Here is a 12,267-nt window from a genome sequence, read left to right on the forward strand (position 1 = left end):
TGACTTCTTCTATTACACCGGGATGATTGTCGATTCGGACGAGCGGACGAATAAGATTTAGAATGTGAGATAGTATATAATCATGACTAGATACTCTGGAAATGAGAGAGAAAATGGTATTACGAATAGGTTCGCCGGTAAGTGCTTCAGGTTCTTCGCCAAGAGGGCAATGTGGTGGATGGAAGGGATCGCCTTCTTCTTCTCTCCAATGACTAAGTAAGCTACGAACCCATCCCCAATTCATCCAGAATAGATGATGGCTAATTGGTTGATCCATTCCGGTTACACTGTCTTCGGAGTTCAGGTGAATATCCATATCGGAATAGCTGTCGGAGTTTAAGGAATTTGAACTAGATACGGGATCCATCTTGTATAATTAGGGAATTGATTTTTGATATGAATTAGATTATAGGACTAATTTGGTACTCCTCAATACATAGTTTACATATGTATTTATAATACCAGAATCCCATAAGTTACGGAGGATTTTACGGAAGATGTCAGGCAAAGTTTACTGTAATAGATATGCTAAGATATGAATCTTGTCTATACAATCTATGAAATCAATGCAATAAGACGCGTTTAGACTTAAGATGATAGACAAGTAATTTCTGACAAGAAATGATAAGTAAAACTTTTGACATGCAGACACGGTCGAAGTCCAGACTCACTAATGCATCTTAACAACTATCAGTTAGACACACTCATGCAAGACCTGGTTCGCTAGGACCAACGCTCTGATACCAACTGTGACGATCGCTCCAAATCCATATGGACGAACACGTCATTCATCAATTTCATTGCGAGGTATTTGACCTCTATATGATACGTTTTGTAAACATTGCATTCTTTTGAAAAGGCACACCATAAATGAATATTTAAATCAAAGGTTTTCGACATCACCGTAAATAATAGTTTACAATAGTACTTCCATTGACAATGCAGTCAAAATAAGATACATGGTGATGATTTGGTGAATGCAATGTTTCCTTGATAAATATGCCATGTAAGACTCCATGCACATAGCTTGTCTAACATATAAGCAAACAGCGGAAGACTTCTAGGAACCGGAGAATAAACATGCTAACAAGTGTCAACACAAAGGTTGGTGAGTTCATAGTTTTAATGTTTTGCATAATTTGTACATAAAGGTGGATCACAAGATTTCAGTTGTTTCATCCAGAAACGTTTATCAAAATATTCTACAAGATTGAGCACCCTGGTAACTAAACTTAACGTATAAATAATTTGTACCCTTTGTATAATCATCTTAATAATACACGTAAACCAACGTGTACGCTTCTCAAATAGCATACGTCCGTTAAAAGGTTAGTGCTCTAGCTCGGACGGGGATATCAAGCCCTATGGATCCATATACAACTACTCGCGCCCACCAGTTCTTATAACCGGCAGTTCCTAGTTACCAAAGCTAAGGGATTTTTGGTTCAAACTCAGTGTAGAATTAAGTATGTACTTGTATCCATTGCGTTTAAAATAAAGTGCATGTATTCTCAGCCCAAAATATAGATTGCAAAAGCAATTAAAAAGGAAGCAAATGAAACTCACCTTAGCAGCACATAAAGTCGTTCACCGAAATGTGACCGAAACTCGGAATACCAAATAACCGTAGATCTCAACCTAGAGAACATATGTTGGTCAATAAATGTCTATTAAGCTAGGTCAGGTCATAGTGTATCACAATCCTAATGCTCGAGATCGACATATAAAAGTTTTCCAAAGTCGTTTCAAAAAGTCAATTTTGACAATAGTTCAACAAAACGAGACATACCTTATATAAGGAGTCATTTACTCGGTTGGTAATATTCAAAAATCCATTTTTCGGTTGGTAATATTTAAAAATCCATTTTATCAATCTCGTAAACAAGTTGTTTAAATCTTAATTGCAGATTCAAAAGCAATTTCAATTAACGTCAATCATAATTCAATTGATCATATCTCTTAATCCGTTCATCGAAACTATTCGATATCTAAATGAAAAGTCATTGATTTTTCGCCAGCTTTCCAAAAACATGCATATCATATACCTTTTACCAGTAATGTATGTATTTAATTTGTGATTCATCATAAACTCTTTAACGACGAAATTTAGCATACAAGCATGTATAAATATATATATACTCGAGCACTAGACATGGATACACAATTAATATATAAAAGATAAAATATGAGTGCTTACGTATCAATATTGAGATTCAATATTGTAGGAAAGTACGTAGACGCAACAGAGATGATAAACACTAGGTTTGATTTGCCAATAATACCCATTTTGAAAGTGACATGCTCATGACTTCGTCGTAATATTTTATGTATAATATTAATTAATAATACTAATAATAATAAGATTAATAATAATATTAATCTTATTAATAATAATAATAATAATAATAATAATAATAATAATAATAATAATAAATAATAATAATAAATATAGAGAGCATAGATGGAGAGATATATGTGTGTGAGTGTCTGTGATGATCCGGGAATTTCCGATTAAATTTAAACTTAATCTTATATGTTTCCGACACGATAAGCAAAATTTGTAAAGTTGAGTCGCAAGAATTTTTGAACTACTTACATGGAATCAGTTAACCTTTGACTAATCCTGACGATTCACGAACAATTGTGTATACATAAATATGTAAAATATATATATATATATATATATATATATATATATATATATATATATATATATATATATAGCAATATCAGTATTAATAATATTATTATATATAACATATAAATATAAATGGATATGTAAAAATAGTTACATTATTATGATTATTAATATTATTATTATCATCAATAATATTAATATTATTATAATTGGTATTACTATTAGGATTATTAATACCATTATTATTATCAATACTCTTATTATTATTATTGTTAATGTTAATATTATTATTATTATTATTAGTATTTTGATTGGTATTAATATGATTAAAGTTATTAATTATTAATAATAATTATAAAAAAAATCATACGAATACAGTATAGAATTCAGTTGCACATCTCAGTCAAGTCAACTGTACATGATTTTTTAATACTGTGCTTGATTGTACCTATTCCTACTTTCTGTTTTGTTTCATTACACCACTTGGTGTTAACTAATACCACAAAAGTTAATTGATCACATATTATTGTACGAATTCTGTTAGACATATCCATCTACTTTATAATTTTCTTCTTCATCACTACTCACAATTTGTTTCTCTATCGACAAATTTTAGCTACAAGACAACTTCATTGGATTCTTGATTATTACATAATTCGTTGGCATGTTATATGTATATCTCCGTCTCTAATTATATATGAGATAGAAGATACATGATGAACCCATAATCACCTTCCACCTCCCACAACCATCAAGCTCCAACCACCTCCATCATTTAGACACCGAGAACCACCTTGGTCTTTTTCTTTCGAAAACCACCTATCTATCTTTCCACTCTCGTTCTCTTCTTCTTGAATGTGACCCCAAGATCAACCCACAAACGGTGGACCACAATGAAACTCACCACCAAACCATGCTACTCGAAATACTTGTCTTGCTATTACCATATAGACACCACTAGACCAAACCCCCATCGTGAACCTTTGATACATACTGTTTCTGTCTTCCATTCGAACAACCCAAACAACACCACAACATTACCTTTAAACTACCACGTGTTCTTTTCTGTTTGATTGCAAACCGAACTCACCATCACCGTCAAACTAATGCACGATATCAGTTTCTGATTACAGTCACCATATTGCTCCTGTTTACAACTACAAACCTATTTGTTTTGTTTATTCCTGCTGCGTATTTATTTCTGTTTCTGATTACGTGCAAGAACAACCCCAAAACCACCCTATATACTCGATATTACCATTTTTTTTTTATTGGCTGACAATTATAAACCAAAAACCCTACCTTTGTCTCCCATTAAATTTGTGAAGTTTGACTAAATGATTAAAACAAGTGAATTGGTAGTGAGCTGTAAAGAAGAAACCGATTACTTTATTTATAGATCATGATGAGCTGTAAAGGAGAAAACATGGCTTTTGTTGTTTCTGGGTACGTTTCCAAACCACCAAACTCGCCACCTTTCTAGTTGAAACTACACCTGTTTGGCTGCTATTCCTTCCTATTTTCGAACACCAAACCAACTCATTTAAACCACTATCAAGTTGCTACAGCTGCTACTTTGTTCCGGTTTACAAACCCAAACATTATCGAATATTATTATTGCAATATGACTCGACTGCTACAGCTATTGTACTATCCTTTTCCCATTGAAAGAAGATGAAAATGATGCTTTATATAATGGTGGGGTGTAAGTGATTGTTAGTTGTCTGCCAATATCTTCTTTACCTTTTAATACTACTTAAACGAATCTCCATTTTTCCATGATATGATCTTGATTAGTTTAGGCCGTAATTTTTGGGTTAGTAATCAGTGAACTTTTGGACTACTAGTTGGGCTGCGGTATTTATGCTTGATGGGCCGTAAATTTTTTTTAAACATCATAAGAAAATCGCAAGTTGGTTGTTTGTTAGAAATAAAACGTCGAATGTTGACAATTTTGTGATGATGATTTGATCATGTAAGAACGATGATGATGATTGTTACATAAAATTATAATCGATGTTTGTTAGTGATAAAATATTTATGATAATGATGTCGTAATATATGACATGGATAATGATGATGTGTGAAAATGGTGGAATGATGAGTGGTGATGATGATAAAATGATACTATGTTTATGAGATGAAACAATAGGTTAATATAATTAAATGCAAGAAATTTATTCATGAATGTGTCAAGCGGATATGTGGTTTGCGGTGTTATTGGGTTAGCGGGACGTCGCGGGTTCAAACCCGGACTTGGGCATTTTTTTAGGACTACTCCTTTGAGGTAGTTACTTATCTATTCATTTTATTAATATTATGATCTTACTATTACTATTATTATTATTATTATTATTATTATTATTATTATTATTATTATTATTATTATTATTATTGACATATAACATTTTATTTTTAGTATTTTCATTAATTTAGTATTATTATAATTATTATTTTAACAAACAAAAGATACTTATATCAAAATATATCTTTTCTACATATATCATAACTAAATTAATATTACATGCTATTTTCTTTAAATTATTATTATCTATAAAATCTAACATTAATTAATTTACATAGCATATATAAATATATTTTTGGATATATACAATCATATAGGTAAATATTAATTTTAAAACATTATATAATATTTGTAATAAATAATATACATTAAAATACATTAATAAGAATTTAATTTATAATATATATAAAATAGTTACAATTAAACTATTTATTAACATGACATAAAAATTATAAAAGTATTATTATATAAACTTGTTTGATTGTACTTAAGTGTTTTATATATATAAATGATATAGGTTCGTGAATCTGAGGTCAACCCTACACTTGTTAAATGACGTCATATGTATTTTTACTACAAAATACAGTATTGTGAGTTCATTTGATTCCCTTTTACTCTTTACATTTTTGGAACTGAGAATACATGCGCTGTTTTTACAACTGCGTTATTTAATGCTTTTAAAATATATTTTGAACTGCGAATATGTGAAATGCTTTTATAAATGTTTGACGAGATAGACATAAGCAAAACATTCCTCGAATGAATTATTATGCAGACAGAAGTTCTGCGGATTATTGTTGAATTATGTGGACATGATAATTGCCACCATTGAATTATGTGGACATGATAATTGCCACCATTGAATTATATGGACATGATAATTGCCACCAATTGATATGAATGTTATGTATCGAGAGAATGATTTTATACACAGGTTATGTGTATGTTATTTTTGTACACGAGATATGTGTACGGTTACTATGATTTATGAAAGATGATTTTGTATACGAGAAAGGTGTACTGTATTTAAAAGATATCGCATGTACATTACAGGTGGGTATAGGATTCGGGCCCATTTGTACCATGCAGCATTTAAATCTTGTGGTCTATCAAAATGATGAATTTTATTGTTTTATGATAAACTTATGAACTCACCAACCTTTTGATTGACACTTTAAAGCATGTTTATTCTCAGGTATGAAAGAAATCTTCCGCTGTGCATTTGCCTATATTACATGGAGTCGTTCATGGCATATAGAGGTCAAAACCTCGTAATGGGACCAACTGTTGAAGACTTCGTCCAGATGGATTAGGACGGGTTCTTTCAGTTGGTATCAGAGCGGTGGTCTTAGCGAACCAGGTCTTGCATTAGTGTGTCTAACTGATAGTCGTTAGAATACATTAGCGAGTCTGGACTTCGACCTTAGCTGCATATTATAAGTATTGTTTGTCATTCCTAGTGGAAAATTACCTGTTTATCATTCCTAAGTCTAGACACGACTTCCTGCACTATTAGTATAGATAGTGTATAGATAAATTTATATCCTAGCGTATCAGTTACTATAAACTTTGTCCGACAGCTTCCGAAGATTCCTCCGTGACTTATGGAATTTTGGTATTGTATATACATAAGTAAATTATGTATTGAAGCATACCAAACTAAATCCTATAATCTTTTTCTTATCGAAAATACTTTATCTAACCGTATCAAATGAAACTCACCACTAGTTTAAATCCCTCGGATTCCGAGTTTCACCTAAGCTCCGAAAGCAGCATCACCAGAATGAATCACTCAGTCATCCATCCCCAATTCATCTGATGTGTTCGTAGTTGACTTAATTAATGGAGACGAGAAGAAGGCGATCCATTCCTTCCACCAACCGAATTCACCTCTTGGCGAAAAACCTGAAGCACTTACCGACGAACCAGTTCGAAACACCACCTTCACTCTCATTTCCAGAATATCTCACAACGATTATATAATATCTCAAATTCTAAACCTTATCCATCCCCTTATTCAAACTGCCAATCATCCCGGAATAATAGAATAAGTCAACAAATTTCGTGCTCGAGTAGTATCTTTGGAAAATATGGTGCAAAACTTACCAGCTTCAGCAACATCACTGGCACCAACAGTACCACCAACATCAACACCAGTACTACCAACAACCCAAGTTTCAACATCACATGCCTCAACATCTCATTCTGTACCTCGAGCATAATCATCGTTCTACATATCATTCTACATCATTTATCTTTATTCTACACGGCGATTATGTAATCTTTAATGTTTTAGAGATTATGTAATCTAGTACTAACGATAAATCAAATGAGTTTAATATTTTATTGACTCATTAAATCCATGATTACATCTGAAGAAAATATATATGTATGTATATTTTCATAAAGATTGTAATTAAAAATTCTTTTGTACAAACTGTTAATGGTGAAAATATTTTAACGGGTAGGTAACACTCGAGGACTATTTAGATTTCACATTAATAAGTTACACTGTACATTCTTCGAATCTGATTCAACGGTCATTTACTATCCTGTTTACATTCACATTTATACATATCCGTTCACCACAGAATAACCATTTTCATTCAAATTTCATATTTGGATTTTGACATATCAGAATTCAACAAGTGGCATAATGAAGAAAACATTGGACAAAATAAAATTTGTTAGAAACAAACAAATTAACTACGATGAATTTGTTAAGAATCCACGCTGACAAAATTCTAGCTAACTGTTCCCAGCTAACTGTTAATTCCGTATTATATTTTATTTATCGCAATTTAATTTATTGTTATTTAATTTCTGTATTTATTTTACGCACTTCAAATAACGGGACACGTATACAAGGTTTCGACATATCATATTGACCCATCTATATATCTATCTTGGAACAACCATAGACACTCTATATGCAAATGACAGAGTTAGCTATACAGGGTTGAGGTTGATTCCAAAATATATATATAGTTTGAGTTGTGATCAATACTGAGACCGGTACACGGGTCACGATACGTATTAATTAATTCGAATATTATATATAAAACTATATATGAATTATTGGACTGTTAACTGTGGACTATCGACTGTGGACTAATAATATTGGATAATTAAAATGAATTAAAATATTGATTATAACATATGAAACTAAACAACTCTTCAAGTTTGCCACTTGATTTCATCTTAAACCTCATTTGTATCTTGACGGTTACAATACGCGTTCAAACCTTTCATGATTCGTGAAAACACCTCAATCGAGAGGATGAACCAACTGCACACTACCTATGGAAGAAAAGATCGATGCATATTGTTATGCACCTGAAAACTCTCGAAAATTGAGTAAACGTTTAACGCGTAGCTGTGCTAATTCCTTTAGCGTTATTATTATCGAAAATAACTTTGCAATCTCTTTCCAAATTAGCCAATTTTGTCACAGCTCCAACAAGTCAACTTCGACTTTTCGTTTGAAACAACCTTATTATAACCTTGATATATATACGTGCTCTTTTATTGTTATCGGGGAACCTTTCATATTTTACCATATTACCAGCAGACATACCAGCAACCTCGTTGCTTCTTGGTTTAAATCTCTCTGAAAAATCATTATATTTATTTATTGAAACCCTATCATATACTCATCCGCATCTTGTAACGAATACTGCCATACCAATTACCGGGAATCAGCTATCAGTACTTTGAAAACTCACAGCATATCTACATCAACAGTTATATGTATCCATATAACATTTATCTCTTAGAATTATGATCTTTCATTCTGAAATTTTGAAAAGGCACCCAGCTTACGAATCAATACATTGAACTTTGAAAAAGCTGAATGAAGCAGCAGAAACTGTAGGGAACCGTAAACAACCTTAGTCATTGGAAGTTTGATGATAAAGAATAATGTGTTGGAAAAGCTCAGAAACGTTGGAACTGGAAAACGGATAGAGTTAACCATGAAGGAGACCAAGGACAAATACAACGACCATACCCTATATTCAAAGAATCCAGTTAATTCTGGATCCGATGAAATCTTCAACAAATATCTTGCTCCGTACTCATATTAAAATCTTGCGGAAAATCTTTCTTCATCAACCATCGAACTTAGAAATTCCAAAATATCATCATCAATATCTTCGATATTTCTGAGGATATTTTCATAAATATTCTCGTCCGAAATTATATACCTCTTCGTGCTTCCTGTGTATCATTATAATGGGAACATTCAATAGAAAATTTAGTACTAAAAAGCAGATTATGCGAAACTATGAAGAAAGCCGTGGACAAATCACAAAGAATAAGTTTGACTTCAAAAGAATCCAAATGAATCAATGTCTGCTGAAGTCTTTAGCGAATATCTTGCTCCTTACTCTAAACCCTTGCAGACAATATTCTTCATCATCCTCTGATCTTATAAATCCCAAGATAACATCGTATCTTTCATTATAAATATCCTCCATATTTCTGAAGATATTTCCGTAACTATTCTTATCTGAAATCATTAATCTATTAGTGCTATCATTGTTACATCATATAGAAACTGTTAGTTTCTATATTTTGTAAACTTTTGAGCTTAAAATATGAATGTTATTGAAGTAATGTTGGGAACTGATGCATGAGTTAGTATAATATAATGACACTTGATCAACGTGATTATATTACAGTAAGTCATGCTGAGTTTCTAATGGAACATGATGATTCACAGACTATAACGTCATCATGTGCCATGTTACACGACTCTTACATTCTATCTAATCTCCAAACATATCAAGAACATATTTTTCTAAAAATTCTATCTTTTCCCTTGAATTCCGGAATTCAACCAAGACAACGTCAAAAGTTAAAACGAAACTTCATTTATTCATTTCACTCTTTTGTGATAGTTTCATTCATGCTCTTCGAATAATCGAATTATTTTATCTGTATTATTCAATAATGATAAAACTTCATTTATCAACTCATATTCGTCATGAAAATATTTTTATTGTTAACCATGACCATCTCACTCAAATTTTGGGACGAAATTTCTTTAACTGGTAGGTACTGTGATGACCCGGGAATTTCCGATTAAATTTAAACTTAATCTTATATGTTTCCGACACGATAAGCAAAATTTGTAAAGTTGAGTCGCAAGAATTTTTGAACTGCTTACATGGAATCAGTTAACCTTTGACTAATCCTGACGATTCACGAACAATTGTGTATACATAAATATGTAAAATATATATATATATATATATATATATATATATATATATATATATATATATATATATAGCAATATCAGTATTAATATTATTATTATATATAACATATAAATATAAATGGATATGTAAAAATAGTTACATTATTATGATTATTAATATTATTATTATCATCAATAATATTAATATTATTATAATTGGTATTACTATTAGGATTATTAATACCATTATTATTATCAATACTCTTATTATTATTATTGTTAATGTTAATATTATTATTATTATTATTAGTATTTTGATTGGTATTAATATGATTAAAGTTATTAATTATTAATAATAATTATAAAAAAAATCATACGAATACAGTATAGAATTCAGTTGCACATCTCAGTCAAGTCAACTGTACATGATTTTTTAATACTGTGCTTGATTGTACCTATTCCTACTTTCTGTTTTGTTTCATTACACCACTTGGTGTTAACTAATACCACAAAAGTTAATTGATCACATATTATTGTACGAATTCTGTTAGACATATCCATCTACTTTATAATTTTCTTCTTCATCCCTACTCACAATTTGTTTCTCTATCGACAAATTTTAGCTACAAGACAACTTCATTGGATTCTTGATTATTACATAATTCATTGGCATGTTATATGTATATCTCCGTCTCTAATTATATATGAGATAGAAGATACATGATGAACCCATAATCACCTTCCACCTCCCACAACCATCAAGCTCCAACCACCTCCATCATTTAGACACCGAGAACCACCTTGGCCTTTTTCTTTCGAAAACCACCTATCTATCTTTCTACTCTCGTTCTCTTCTTCTTGAATGTGACCCCAAGATCAACCCACAAACGGTGGACCACAATGAAACTCACCACCAAACCATGCTACTCGAAATACTTGTCTTGCTATTACCATATAGACACCACTAGACCAAACCCCCATCGTGAACCTTTGATACATACTGTTTCTGTCTTCCATTCGAACAACCCAAACAACACCACAACATTACCTTTAAACTACCACGTGTTCTTTTCTGTTTGATTGCAAACCGAACTCACCATCACCGTCAAACTAATGCACGATATCAGTTTCTGATTACAGTCACCATATTGCTCCTGTTTATAACTACAAACCTATTTGTTTTGTTTATTCCTGCTGCGTATTTATTTCTGTTTCTGATTACGTGCAAGAACAACCCCAAAACCACCCTATATACTCGATATTACCATTTTTTTTTTGTATTGGCTGACAATTATAAACCAAAAACCCTACCTTTGTCTCCCATTAAATTTGTGAAGTTTGACTAAATGATTAAAATAAGTGAATTGGTAGTGAGCTGTAAAGAAGAAACCGATTACTTTATTTATAGATCATGATGAGCTGTAAAGGAGAAAACATGGCTTTTGTTGTTTCTGGGTACGTTTCCAAACCACCAAACTCGCCACCTTTCTAGTTGAAACTACACCTGTTTGGCTGCTATTCCTTCCTATTTTCGAACACCAAACCAACTCATTTAAACCACTATCAAGTTGCTACAGCTGCTACTTTGTTCCGGTTTACAAACCCAAACATTATCGAATATTATTATTGCAATACGACTCGACTGCTACAGCTATTGTACTATCCTTTTCCCATTGAAAGAAGATGAAAATGATGCTTTATATAATGGTGGGGTGTAAGTCATTGTTAGTTGTCTGCCAATATCTTCTTTACCTTTTAATACTACTTAAACGAATCTCCATTTTTCCATGATATGATCTTGATTAGTTTAGGCCGTAATTTTTGGGTTAGTAATCAGTGAACTTTTGGACTACTAGTTGGGCTGCGGTATTTATGCTTGATGGGCCGTAAATTTTTTTTAAACATCATAAGAAAACCGCAAGTTGGTTGTTTGTTAGAAATAAAACGCCGAATGTTGACAATTTCGTGATGATGATTTGATCATGGAAGAACGATGATGATGATTGTTACATAAAATTATAATCGATGTTTGTTAGTGATAAAATATTTATGATAATGATGTCGTAATATATGACATGGATAATGATGATGTGTGAAAATGGTGGAATGATGAGTGGTGAT

This window comes from Rutidosis leptorrhynchoides, chromosome 3 (genome assembly GCF_046630445.1).
Source record: "Rutidosis leptorrhynchoides isolate AG116_Rl617_1_P2 chromosome 3, CSIRO_AGI_Rlap_v1, whole genome shotgun sequence".
NCBI lineage: Eukaryota > Viridiplantae > Streptophyta > Magnoliopsida > Asterales > Asteraceae > Rutidosis > Rutidosis leptorrhynchoides.